This window comes from Triticum urartu, chromosome 3 (assembly GCF_003073215.2).
Source record: "Triticum urartu cultivar G1812 chromosome 3, Tu2.1, whole genome shotgun sequence".
Classification (NCBI taxonomy): domain Eukaryota; kingdom Viridiplantae; phylum Streptophyta; class Magnoliopsida; order Poales; family Poaceae; genus Triticum; species Triticum urartu.
The window spans coordinates 680134064-680147843 of NC_053024.1; the positions used below are offsets into that span (position 1 = coordinate 680134064).

General features: G+C 44.1%; 1 long non-coding RNA gene across 2 annotated transcripts; it reads right to left on the reverse strand.

Annotated features, from left to right (window-relative positions):
* Positions 1–5214: 5214 nt before the first annotated feature.
* LOC125545882 lies at positions 5215–13467 on the reverse strand. Of its 2 annotated transcripts, XR_007300332.1 has the most exons (7): positions 10428–13467; positions 8713–10353; positions 8369–8620; positions 7942–8065; positions 6927–6988; positions 6332–6574; positions 5215–5680 (listed from the first exon to the last, which is right to left on the reverse strand). It is a non-coding gene; the product is annotated as an uncharacterized LOC125545882 (long non-coding RNA). The 2 variants fall into 2 exon arrangements; XR_007300333.1 differs by lacking the exons at positions 6332–6574; positions 10428–13467 and having other exon boundaries at positions 8713–8876.
* Positions 13468–13780: the final 313 nt, after the last annotated feature.

Below are 13780 nucleotides of genomic sequence, written 5' to 3' on the forward strand. Positions count from 1 at the left end.
TGAGTTCTTGTTCCGCCTTGAGAGCACCAATGTAGTTGTCGTCGAGGGACTTGTAGTTCTTGAGGAAGATAGTCTTGGAGATGTCGTTGTTCAATCCCATCATGAAGTGGAACTTCATCGAAATGGGGTTGTCCATGCCGGCTTATCGCAAGGCAATCTTCATCTCCTTGAAGTACTTGTCGATGGACTTGGATCGTTGGATGGTGTTCTCCAATTGGCGTAGAAGATGTTCCGTGTAGGTTGGAGGCACGAACTCTCGCCGCATAGCTCTCTTCGTCTTGGGCCAACTCATGTCGTAGGTCTCCAAAGGTGTGTGAAGCCACCATGTTGACGCGTAGTCGTGGAAGTTTCTTGTGGCGCACTTCACTTGATCTTCGGGGGGAACTTGATGTAGCTTGAGGTAGTCGTCCATTAGGCGCTCCCATTCGAGATACTCCTCGGGTTCTTGATTCCCATAGAAAGGAATCTTGTGGTCGTTGTCGAGGTCGTAGTAGTTCGTGGAGGTCGCGGACTTGAGCTTGGGGAGCTTCTCTTGAGCGTAGTCTTGGGGTGCTTGTCGGCGAAGATGCCGTATGTCCATAGGCAAAGATGCCTTGAAGTCGCTTGGCGAAGATGCCAAGGGAGATGGTGAAGTCGTTGAGCGGTTGTTGGTGTTGAGCTCTTGACCTTCAAGTTCTTGTCGGTGTTGGTGTCGATGCCGATGTGATCTTGCTGGAGATGGTAGCTCGGAAGCATGTGCTCTTGAGCGTCTTCTTGAAGATGAGGAAGATAGCTTGTAGGACTTGATGAGGGCTTTGATCTCCTCCATTTGATCTTGCATCTTGGCGTCGTTGGATTTGTTCGTGGCATCGAACTTGTCATTGTTGTTGTAGACCGAAGGTGAAATGCCTTGCCTATCCATCACAAGACTCGAGTAGAGGTGAGTAGGAAATGAGATAAACAATACCAAGTTACCTTTTCCCAAGGTTGAGGATGTATCCCGTTTCACTCAATGTGAGATGAAAGAATAGTGGAATTGGTACCGGACTTGTTCACTCACACCTATCAAGTAAAGCTTATGGTATAGCTCGGTGAGGATAGTGGCACAAAAATTTAATGCAAAATGTTAGCAAGAGTCAATAATGTTGAAAGAGATTCACAAATTCGCAAGTGAAACAAGTAGACCAATAGCAATGAATGGCACACGGAAACACACACACGGATAGATATATGGGGCCGTGCAACCAAGGAATGAGCACAAAATGTGGAATCCACGGAAAACGCTCATGTTGCACAACTCAAGAGATACGCTAGCACGATTGCTCAATAGGCGGATACGACACTTGTGCACAACCTATAAGATGCAAAATGGATAAGCTTTCTATCCCAAGTATGCTATGTATGTATGGTTCCCGGTGTTTGATTCAAGATGATCGGATATGAAAATCTTATGCAATGTGGTGGATGCTATGGCTATTGCTTGCAAGCTCTTTGCTCTTTCTCTTTTTGCTTAAAAGCTTATTCTTTGTTTTTTTATATGGCCACTTTTGCACAATGCACAAACCAAGATAGCAATTGTGTATATGCGGGAACAATCTTGTGACACACGGGATGCTATGATGATACCAAGATGATATGGTATGTATGCAATGAGAGGTGTAGATCACTAATGTGCACAAGTAACGTTGCCGGCAATACTCAATGGCTAGTCTCGATAGGTAAGTGACGCAAAATGGGCTAGGGGTTATCAATGCAATTGCAAGGGGAATATACAAGGGTGTCGTCGAGGTTACCGTCCTTGGTGATGATGAGTGGCGGTGTTCTTGATGCCGACCTGTCCCTAATTAGCCGAAACACCTTAGGAAATGGAAAAACCGCGAACTCAAGATCTCAAGGACAAAAGTCAAACGGTGGTAGCGGAAAGCGGTGGTGTTGCACTAGGCAATGCGAAAGTGGAGGTTATGGTGGTGGACTATACACGGTGTCGAAGTTGAAAGCACGGTCCCTAAGTAGCCGAAATACCTTAGGAGACACAACTCACAACACAAATAAAATTGGGTTAAGTTGAGGTGGCGGAAGTATATATATGGTGGGCTAGCCTATGCGGAAGTGTTGGTGGTGGTTGATGAAGAAGCAACCTTACCTAAGTAGCCGAAACACCTTAGGAGACTCGAATCACAACTCAAACAACCACTAATGCGATATGGAACAAAATGGGTTAGGTTGCGGAAGTCAGTGGTGGTAATGCGGATGATATGGTGGAGGGCCTAGGCAAACTTGCCAAATTTTTCAGAAAATTTGATGGAGTCAAATGATGTTTGTGGTATTTTTGTGGGAAGGGGGATGTCAATAGCTTCAAAACGAGCTAAAGAACGTCAAAAACGGAGTTTGGATGAATTAGATATGGCCAAAACAAGATTTCAGCCGAGTCAGTGTCAGGGTTAGCCGGACATCCAAGAGGAGGTCCGGATGATCCGGGCTTGGTCCGGATGATCCGGGTTTGTCAAGGCCGGTTGTGTTGTCTAGGTGTCCGGACGTCCGGGAGAGGGTCCAGCTGATCCGGGAGGTGTCCGGATGATCCGGGAGAAGGTCCGGATGATCCGGGCAAGTCAAACTGCTCGGGATTTCCTCTCGGGGACGAATTTTTGGGCAGAAATGGGGTGATTTTTGGGGTAAAATTGAGGAGATTTCGTGGATGGATGGTGGGGAAACTTGGGGAGATGCTAGATCCACTCGAAACCAAGCAAATCCATGGATCAAAATCAACAAAACATCATCAAAACCAACAAATCACAAAAAAATTGGGGCTATTTTTGGTGGGGATTTTCGAATTTAGGACGAAATCAAGCAAAATAAGGCTAGAAAACGGTGGGGGAGGCTCCAAAATCGTGATCAACGTGGCTCATGATACCAAGATGATGTGGAGTGGAACTCCAAGTGGCCGATCTTTCACGAAAGGAGCGAGATCCCTCGAAGAACATGAAGAACACGGGGAAGAACAGAGAGAAATCACAAGGGGAAACACTCAAGAACAAGTCCAATCACACATCCACTAGACAATCAAACACACAAGATCCACAAGGTACATGAACAACAAAGGAAAATATACAAAGTAAGGTTCATCTCCATGAGGAGGTCTTGAAGGGGGCCACCCAAGAGGGGGTCTTGATCGATATATCCCACAGGATCTTCTCACATGGAGGTCTTGAACTCCATGGGAGTGGTGTTCTCTCTCTCTCTCTCTCAAGAGTAGAGTGGTACAAGGAGCAAGGCTCTCTATCAAATGAGCTATCACTTTGCTAACCCTAGAAAGGAGGTGGAGGAGGTCTATTTATAGTCTAGTGGGTGAAGGGGTAAGTGAGGGGGCGAAAGAGGTACATGGGCCTCGGCCCGAAACGACGCACGCAAGGCCCGGATGATCCGGATGGGGGTCCGGATGATCCGTCCATCGTCCGGATGATCCGGGAGGGGGCCCGGATGATCCGGCTTCACACGAGGCTTTCAGGTGTCTTTGACGCAGATAGCCGGACGATCCGGCTGAGCCCGGATGATCCGGACAGCGGTCCGGATGTCCGGCCTGGCTCCAGCAGCCGCTCCGTCTTCTTCTCCTTTCTTCCGTCTTCTCTTCCACGCTTCCCTCGCGGACGGTGTAGTCGTTCCTTGGCGCTTGCACTCCTCCTTGACATCCGTGAAGCTCCGACAATACCTATGCATGCACACGGAAGAAGTGTCAAGTAGTATACCATCCTCGAGAGGGTCAAGTGAACACGTGTAAAGGAGATGATTCACCTTTGTGTATGTGAAGTAGATGTCGCACGTGTCACTTGCCAAATGTACTCTTGACATGGTGATGTCCGTAGGATGCTCCGCATCACTGCTCCTCTCTTAACCTCTCGCTGACTAGGATTTTCTTCTTTTATCTTGTAGAGGTCGTCGGCCCTCCCCTTCTTGCTCCCCGACGCCCCGTGTGATGGGCCACGGGTCGACGGTGGACGGAGGAGGAAGCACGCCGGGGAGCTGCAGCTGGTGGACCGGAACAGCTACAATCGGCCTCGCCGAGAGCTGCAACCTGCCTTGCCGGGAGCTGCAACCGACCACAGGTGGGAGCCTAATTGTGCTACTATAGGTGTTTTGATTTGATGGAACCATCGCCCAATTTTTATTTTTTGCTACCACGGTAATATGTTTTTGCTGGAAGCATCAACATTTTTTGCTACCATCGATGCTTAGGTTTTGTTGGATCCAACCCCAATTTTCAATTTTGCTACAACCATAATGTTTTTTTGCTAGAACCATCAACATTTTTTGCTATCATGGATGCTTTGGTTTTGTTGGATCCAAGCCCAATTTTCAATTTTGCTACAACCATAATATTTTTTTGCTGGAACCATCAACATTTTTTGCTACCATCGGTTTTTTGGTTTTGTTGGAACAACGCCATTTTTTGCAAGTTTGCTACCACCGGCCTCTTGGTTTGCTGGAACGAGCTTCATCTTTTGCTACCACCATATTTTTGCTGGAACAATGTCCATTTTTTCATTTTTTTTTGCTACCAGAATTCTCTAATTTTGCTGGAAGCAGCGTATTTTTTTGCTACCACCACTGTTTTGGATGCGAACCACGGCGTCCGCCATTGATTCTGAAGGTGGGTTGAGGGAGAGGGATTAGGGGATGGGCAGCACCGGCAAGGGACGAGCGTCGGCGATGGACGTGCGCTGCGCGATGCGGAGGGGATGCGGAGGCGCCGTCATGTCTCCCTCCTTTTTTTACTCAGTTTTCAATCGCGATGTGAGAAAGATGATGGGAAACGATGCCCATCGACAGCTGTGCGGTGTTCAATCAAAGGGCTAGGACGTGAATTTGGGCCGGTGCGCCGGCGCCTAGCGTTGGCCTTCCATTACGTAGTACGGCCCGTGTAAGCTGGCAACTGGCATGCTAATATTCTGTTTTCTGCTATATATCCACCGCTCTGTTCTTATCAGGTCATAGTGTGTAATCATGGTTATCTCTGAACGTTCTCTCACTCCAAGGTAGTCGTTGTTTTTTCATGGCTCACACTACTTCTAGTTATTTTTAACCCCTCACTTGGGTTCTTTTTTTTTTCCATCATCGTGTTGACCATCTGCCGATCGGCTGAAAGAATGATTAGAATGAATGGCTGATGATGATTGAGAAAAGACTGATGCTATTGAGCATAGCTTGTCGATTGATTGACAATACATACATGAAAGCAGATTGAAGAAAAATATACTGAAAACAGATGGTTCATACAAAGGTTCCAGTAGCTTAGCAAACATATACATACGGACACACTGATAATTGATTGTTCCACTGACAACAATAACAAATTAAAAACTGCGTGCCGCGAACGAATTATACTTCCGAGAATCACATCCTCGTCCTCCTGACTGAACTCAAGCAACTCTTAAATCTTGTTGATGATCATTATCCTTATGAACTCCTCAAATGCGCTGCACCTGAAAGTGATTAGTATAGCATTGCCAAACCTTAGGTCCTTCCCCATAGTAAACTCCTTCCATCCCTCCTTAAATTTGATTCGGTCTTACTTAGAGGTCTTGTACACAGCAGTGGTAATGCTCCCTGTTACCAAGCGTATTCCAGCCATACTGTCCCCTGAGATCTGCAGACTGGAACTTATCTCGAATGGTAATTTATGTGATGCCACGTGCAATTCATACATCTGATAAAAAGAGAAAGAGAAAAAGAAGGTGTCAGCCGGTGAGCAACAAAACTAGGACAGCTGTTAAAAGATGGAAGTAGTTATAACTAGGCGTAGCATATACAGAAAAACTAGATAGGGCTAACCATATCAGATCCAAATCAAAAACAGAACTGACAACAATACTAGGCTGCAGTTTGAGAGCTGAAAAGGAAAAAAAAGTGTAGTTGTGCTGTTAAGGTAGCCTTTTCGGAATCAAAACAACAAAGAAATGTAGTAAGAGAAAAATAATGTACTGAAGCAAGAAATATTGAAAAAGTAATGTAGAAAATAATGTACTGGAGCAAGAAAAATAATGTACTGAGGCATGAACTAACATTTCTCTTTTTCTCTCAATCTGCTCTGAAACCTCGTTCAATAATCTACTGAAGCAAGAAATACTAAAAAAACAATCTTTTTCGCCTATCCACAAAAGCAGAGTAGATTCGTAAAGGATTGTCAAGAACAAAGGCATCAATCAATCAATCAATAAAAACTGAAAAGTTGTACATAAATTTCAGGTGGTTAGTGACAGAAAAACATTTTGGGTTGATGGTTGACCTTAGCCTCACATTTTTAAAACGCACACGTACACGTCATGGTGATAAGCTCTTTCATTAGTGAGATGCTTACAGATTTGCCATCAGAATATAGAGGGGTTTTGGTTTTTTTGGCTGCTATAGCCACTGAAAGTGACACCGCTTGAGCCCCGCCAGCAATAGGCAGTTCCTTCTTGCTGCTACAGCCACTCGAACTCTGGAAGTGACATCGCTGTCGGCAGGCTTGTTGGCGCCCCCACGCAAAATATGATTTCACAGCATGTATCTGATCATGGTGCAATTCGACGCCACTGAAACCTCATTCAATCCATGGGTTCTGAATGATGAAGAAAATAAAATGAAGACTAAAAACTGAAATGATAAAGTGAATAATAGACTGAAAACTGACTGAAAACACATAAACTGAATATAGACTGAAGAAATGACAATGAATTAAAAGAAGAACAATGAATTAAACAAAAGAAATCTAAAATAGAAAAAAAAAACCTGATATCTAGGCTCTGTATCAAAAGTTTACTAACAATTCGACAGAAAGTTTACTGAATGCCAGCCGTTAAGTTGTCTCTTTTCGAATCATGCATGTTAGCTTGCAACGTCCATAAAATCCAAAGACAAGAATGCTCTGCGTCAAACAATTGCCAAGGAAAACATCTGAATGAAGAGATTACCGCTCAACTTCTACCCTCTCCCTTTCCTGTTGACAGGCTCACTGACGAGCATGCAGCATAGACTGCCAAAAAAGAAAAAGGAAAAATTGAGGGACTCAACATGGACTAATGAATAAAGAGTGATGACTGAGAGAGTTAGCTCATGTAAATTGCAGATAGAGCAATGAACATAAAAACTGAACACTAACAGAAATGGGTGACTGAATAAATAGAAATGAACAACTAGAGCCTAAGATATCTGAAAGAGACTAACTATGGTCAGACAAAAAATGAAGAGAATAACTAAAAATGGCAGATACTGAAGACATAAATAAAAAGTTTGAGATCACAGTCCTCTTTGAAGGAAATAAGCTAGTGTTGCTGAACTCCTTGAGCAGTCCATATATGCACCAGATAGTGAGCTAGCCTGGTATTCATGCGCATCACTACACTAGTCTAACCCAATAGTCCACCCCTCACCCTCAGCTTGTTTATTTTGGCCGCACTAACAAAGATGTCCCCGACAATGCAGCAACTTCATTGTTCACGAGGAGCCAAGATTCGTTCAGATTACAAGCTATACAATTAGGGACCAGCTTGTCGGCAACAGAATAATTGGTCATGAACTGATCCCCTTGGTTTTCCGCCGTTTTGCTCAACTTGATTATGAAGCAGAAACCAAAAACCCTTATTTAAGCTGGAGGCACCCCATCGAACCTGAATTCTCAGTGACCCCGTCACTCTCTAGTTTGAAGCTCCCAACTAAGCTTATCATTCCTGTTGATTTCATTTGACGCAATTTATCTGCGCTAACTTATGACTTTCATGTCAAGCAGACTCTGGTGTTGCCCGATTCTCATTCTTGCACAAGGTGTCAATACAGAAGCAGTTATCTGCTGACTCGCTGAAGTACGACATAACATCATCTCAAATGGTACACAAGGACGACACACCTGCTTTACCATGCTTTCCGGATGATATTCACCTACATGTACACACAAGTCGTATGCTTCGCCCAAAGAGTCGAAAGTAGTACCAAGGACCGGCGCGATCACGTTCTCAGTTGGGTTCTCTCTGCAACACCTGACAGCCTTCTCGATCATGGGCTGATTCAACTTGGGCGCGGTGTTCTGCTCGGTGCGGCAGCACCAATCCTAAGCCTGCAAACATAGGTATGCATTGCATAAATTTTCTGAATGCACAGAGCAATCAGCCTGCAAACACAGGCACATATTGCATAATTTTTCAGAATACAGAGAGCAATCAGCCTGCAAAAACAGGCACATAGCATGAATTTTCTGAATGCAGAGAGCAATCAGCCTGCAAGCACAGTATAGCATGCTTTTTTCTGAATGCAGAGACCAATCGGCACTTGCTTTAACTGTAGGATTTCTTCAGTCACGACTAGTTTTACGTCCTAAATCCCTGAATCTATGATGTGATGCAAGTTGCCTTTCACTAACCTCTTGTTACAACCCAGCGCTTGGGGATTCATCTTCCCCGTTGATAGCTCGGACGTCGGAGGCGAGCTCTCCATTCTTTCGGCCGCCGCCTCCTTCGCCGAGAAGATTTGTGCTTCGCCGCTGTCCACCCTCCGATGCTGCGTCACCTCGCCCTCCACCTGCTGCGCCACCTCCAAAACCGCCACCGCAGGGCCATTCACAGCCACAGGGCCCGCCACCAAACTCTCCCCTGCCTCCTCAAGCAGAGCGGATCTGAAACTTGAAAAAAATCAATCATCTGCATCAGCAAAGCGATAGGCCTAAAAATGGGGATGGCATTGCCGGGAAATCAAAGATCCACGTACCTCGCCGCCGGCGCTCCTTACCTCTATCCCGCGGTGCTCTGCAACCGGTAAAGGAAAACGAACTTCCTGATCCATGTATCAGACGTGACCGCCGATTCTGGTACGCAGCTCACTTCGCCGAAGGCCGACTGCCGTCCAAACTGTCGTTAGACCCGTCAACTCTGCCCCGTCGCAATGGCCCACCACCCACCACAAACGGGTACGTATTTCCCAACAGTACTCAATTTCTGGCGCACCCCAACCGCGCGTATAGAATAATAGCTCAGATCCAGAGGCGCTAACGGACGTCGTCGATATCGAGCGCACGTGAGCTCGCGACCAAAAACTCCGCGTCGGTACACCAATATAGGCAATATGTGCACGTGTTCAATTGAGTATTTGTTGGTCACCGCTTCTTTAGGTCAGTGCATCTCCATCTCTATTTTACAGTCCGTGAAGAAGCCCGATACAGATTTGAGAGGCAATACTGACTTCTCTCTTTTTTTTCCTTTGTTATCATACACTAGTATATTGCGTTTGATCCATTGTTCCGCTGAAAATAGTGATGATACAGATGATAATTTGGAAATCCTCCTGTTAGAAGTCCAGTTTACAAACAACGTCAGGAAGGTTGGCACCTGTCCTAGGAACAAATTTGTTTCTACTCGCTCAACAGCCAAGTGAGCTAAAACAGTGAAAAGATCAACTAACACTGTAACCAACATTGCAGCACATCCTTCCCTAAAAAAAACATTGCAGCACATCCTACAAGCATGTGCAATTGACTTGGGAACTAGAATCGCTGTACACCAACACAGAGTGCAGCAGCAGGTTCAAACATTTTGTATACAACAATCGAAAGATAGCATGCATCTCCGGTATCATAACATATAACTCAATCTAATGAACCAGCAAGACACCATGAACCAGAGCAATTTACTTACTCATGTCAGCAAGACAACAACTTCAGACAGGTAAGGCAATTATTGTGGCCATTCCAATAAGGCAATGCAACTGCACACATTGATCACACGTAGAAGTAGAAACATAAATAAATAGACAGGAGACCAATAGCTACTCCCCCATCCCATAATATAAGAGCTTTTATATTATGGGACGGAGGGAGTAAAAGCTAAAATGATCAAGCAATAGGAAATTCATTTACAACACAATGTAGACAGATGGGCTTCGGAAGTTTAACTTCGACCAGTTATCATGAGAACAACCTAAATGCCATTTTCACAAGTTTCAATTGTCTAGCACATAGAACAGTCATAAATAGAACTACAAATGATATAGTAGGTGCCATGTGAAGTTCACAGGCAGAACCAAAAACTAATTAAGAACATTAGTGCGACTGCTTACTCAAACCTTTAGTGAAATATCTTAGGAGTGCCTGAAAATCACTTCCAACAAGGCTAAGTTAGGAATTAAACATTATAATATGATTATCAAGTGACAAAACGGTTGGTTGTTGTAACAAAAAAGAATACCAGTCATTTCAATATTTTATTAAGATAATACCAACATGCTCTACAGTTGTGATAGCTATCTTACAGTATTCAAAACCACCTCAGAATATTAAAAACCATCCTTCTACTTCAGGTGGAATCCATCGTCCTCTTAAAATGTGAAGATCTGATATTCCAAAGAATCTTCTACCTACAAAATGACATGCATCCTGTTTGAACTGCCAAAATTCTATACCTTAACAGGAAAAAAAGAGAAAAAAGTACCTTAAACATATATCATTTCATCATTGGGAGGACATAAACAAAAGCTTTCAAGGCACATTGCTACAAAAAAGGGATTTAGGCATTCAAGCATCACAAAGCAAAAGGAGATCCATCTACATGCCAAGACTTGTAGCTCTGCAAATGCCATAAAAGGCAGAATCATTTTTTATAACCAAGAAGTTGCAATGCAAATAAATGCAAAAGGAAGGCTCAAGATATCAAAGACGTCCATGGTTCAACAAAGCGATCTTATTATCCATGGTTCAGTCTAATATATATAGGTACACAAAGGTGCCTGAGTGCACTCTAGTACCAACAAGAACTATCACAACTTCACAAAGCTCTAACCAACTCACTCACTACTCAAGCAAGACACTTAATGCCCATTTTCCAATGACTCTGAGAACAAGGAGGCTTCCCGTCCAGGCAGACCATTCAACTTGACAATCAGATCCAACTTGACGTATAAAACGCAGCTCAATAGAATCCACATCGTATGACATCAGTGTCTTATCATCCGACGATGAAAAGCAAATTGTGTTCCGCGGGTGGACCAAGATAACACTAAAATCTTGTGCATACAATGAATACTCTCTGTGAGTGGCTGAGATTGTGCTTCAAAGTCCATTTTTCAGTACTAATGTAGTCCTCAAGAACCGAGTGATAGTTCAAAATCAGCAGTACTCGCATAGATAACATAAAAGAACATCACTGGTATAGGATAACAGGAATACCAATGATCCAGAAATTGTTTCCTTCCACGCCAACAACTACTATGAAATTAGCTTCTAAGAAATTATGGAAGGAAGGCAAATGTAGAATCCCATTAACTCCTAATTCAGGTGGAAGGCATGGTTCACTACAAAATTGAAGATCTGATACTCCAGAACAAATTCTGTCTACAAAATGACATCCAATCCAGTTTGAATTAGAAAGTTGTACACCTTGAACAACATTGTCTAATTATGGGAAAGATACCTTACATATAGATCATTTTATCTTTGGAAGGGTACCGAGAAAAGCTTCCAAGCCATATTGTTAGTCATTGAAATAATGGGATTCAGGTATCAGAGTTTCAGACAGTCAAGCCTGACAAAAGTTAAAAAATAAAAATGATCCATGTATGTATCAGGACTAGAGTTCTCCGCATATAAGTCCAGAACACAACTTTTGCATCCAAGCGTTGCAATACATATGTAATCCAGAAGCAAATAAATAGAAAGAGACCACGGTCTAGAAATTCAAGTCATTAATAATGGTTCAAACAAAACGATCATTCTAACCGTGGCTAAGAACCTGGAAGGTAACCGAGTTACTAAGTTGACAAGAACCTCACAATTTCACAGAGGTCTAGCCAAGTCACTATTGCTTGTGTCCAATATCTAACTCCGATATCATCAATAAGATAGAAAAATGCACAGTTGCACCATGCGAGTAAGACTTCTAGCGCCCATCTCCCAGTGACTCGGAGAACAAGGGAACATATGGAATATAAGGAGGCTTACAATCCCATCCAAGTTTCCTTATTTTACGCAACTCCCTGGAATCCATGTCATATGACATTAGCGTCTTTTTCCACCCACAGATCATGAAAATCATATTGTGTTGTGGGTGGATTGAGATAAGGCTGTAATCCTCCCCCAACGATGAATACTCTTCTCCAAATAGTCGTGAGTGGCTGACCTTGTGCTTCAAGATCCAATTTTCACTATTGTAATCCTCAAGAACCCAGATTGATAGCTTAGAAGCCTCTGTGAGCATAATGCAATTGTCCTCGTGATAGATAAATATCATTGGGTTTACCCTTATGTTGTGGTGCCACAGGAGTAGGGATGACCCTCCAGTTATTTCCCTCCAAGTCAACGGCTATAACCCGTTTACCAAACGCAGACATATACAACATCCCTGCAAGAAAGACGGGTCTTGAATTGGTAGGTACATCAGCTCGATAGCCCATCCAAACGGCATCCCTATAAATCCAAACTCCAGTTTCGGACGAGTAGAACCCTCTTGGAAATTAAATAAATCATCATCATCATCAGGAGCATCCTCATGCATAACAAACTTAGGCACAAACACAAACACATTAAAGTGGGAGGAGACAGCCGGGTCGAACCCCAAACGAGCAGCGATCACCTTGCCCTGCTTGTTGGACCAGATGGAGCTAGGCACGACTAACCATTTGTGTGTAGCGGGGTTGCACACAATGTAATCCACTGTTTTTGGTTTAGTCCCCTTCCACCAGCGGCAGAGAAGGAGGCCATTGCAGCAGTCCAAGATGGAGCACGGTTTTTTGTAGATCGAGCTACCTGGTACCCTATATCAGGGCCGTCCAGAATTGACTATGATGCATTGAGATATGTGCAAAAGTTTGAATAGCTGCAGCTTTGTTAGGACATAATACACTGGCAGGATACACTGGTCATGAGGTGACAGGACATCTGCCCCCTGACCGCATGCTGTCTCTCTCACATGCAGCCTCATGCCGTCTCTTTTCCCACACATGCAGCCTCTGACACAGTAATAGCCCCGCATGCCTATCCACTGTTGATGATAGAGACAAGGCACAACTGCGTAAAACAAAACCTGAATCTCAAATGAACAGGTCCCTCTCTCTCACCGTTTGTTCTCTTGAAAGCTGCTCTCCCCCTCTCTCTCTACTTCCCCTTCCTTTTTCTCTCTCTGACTCTCTCAAACCTCTCACGGCCACTCTCACTCTTCCTTTCTCGACCAACATGTAGAACTTTTTCAGAAGTTGCATCCAAAAGTCAAGAGAGAGAACTGCATGTGAAGCTTTTCCAAAGATATTTTGTGAGAGATTTTTCACAAGCTGCATGCAACATTAACGGAGAGAAAGAGAGCATGCAAAGTTCAAGAGGGAGATAGAAATGTTGAGGTATTCTACAGAATTTTAGAGTTGACCGATGAGTGTACTACAGGAACTTGACCTGACGCATCTATCAATAAAAGTAGCCTTCATGTTTGCTAATTTTCTGTAAAACTGATTTAATGTGCAGTTCTTGAGGATGTAACCCAGGCAGTATCGGTAGGAGTACTAATTAGCATGCGCTATATGCTCTTCACGTGTGTACAGTGCGCGGATGTTGACTACATTATGCAGGCTGCAGGTGCCTGTGCGGCCTAAGCTGACCACTGTGCGCATGCAGAGTGGACGCTGTATGGCTCTGCTAATTGCCTACGTTAATGAGCCTGACGCCGTCAGAAGGTGGACTCATGATGCATTCAGCCACACGGATCACGAAGTGAACAAACGGCCAGGATAGAGGGTACCGGGAAGCTCGTCCTACGCCACAACTTTCCGGTCCAAGATGTCGAGGTCAAGGCTCGCGAAA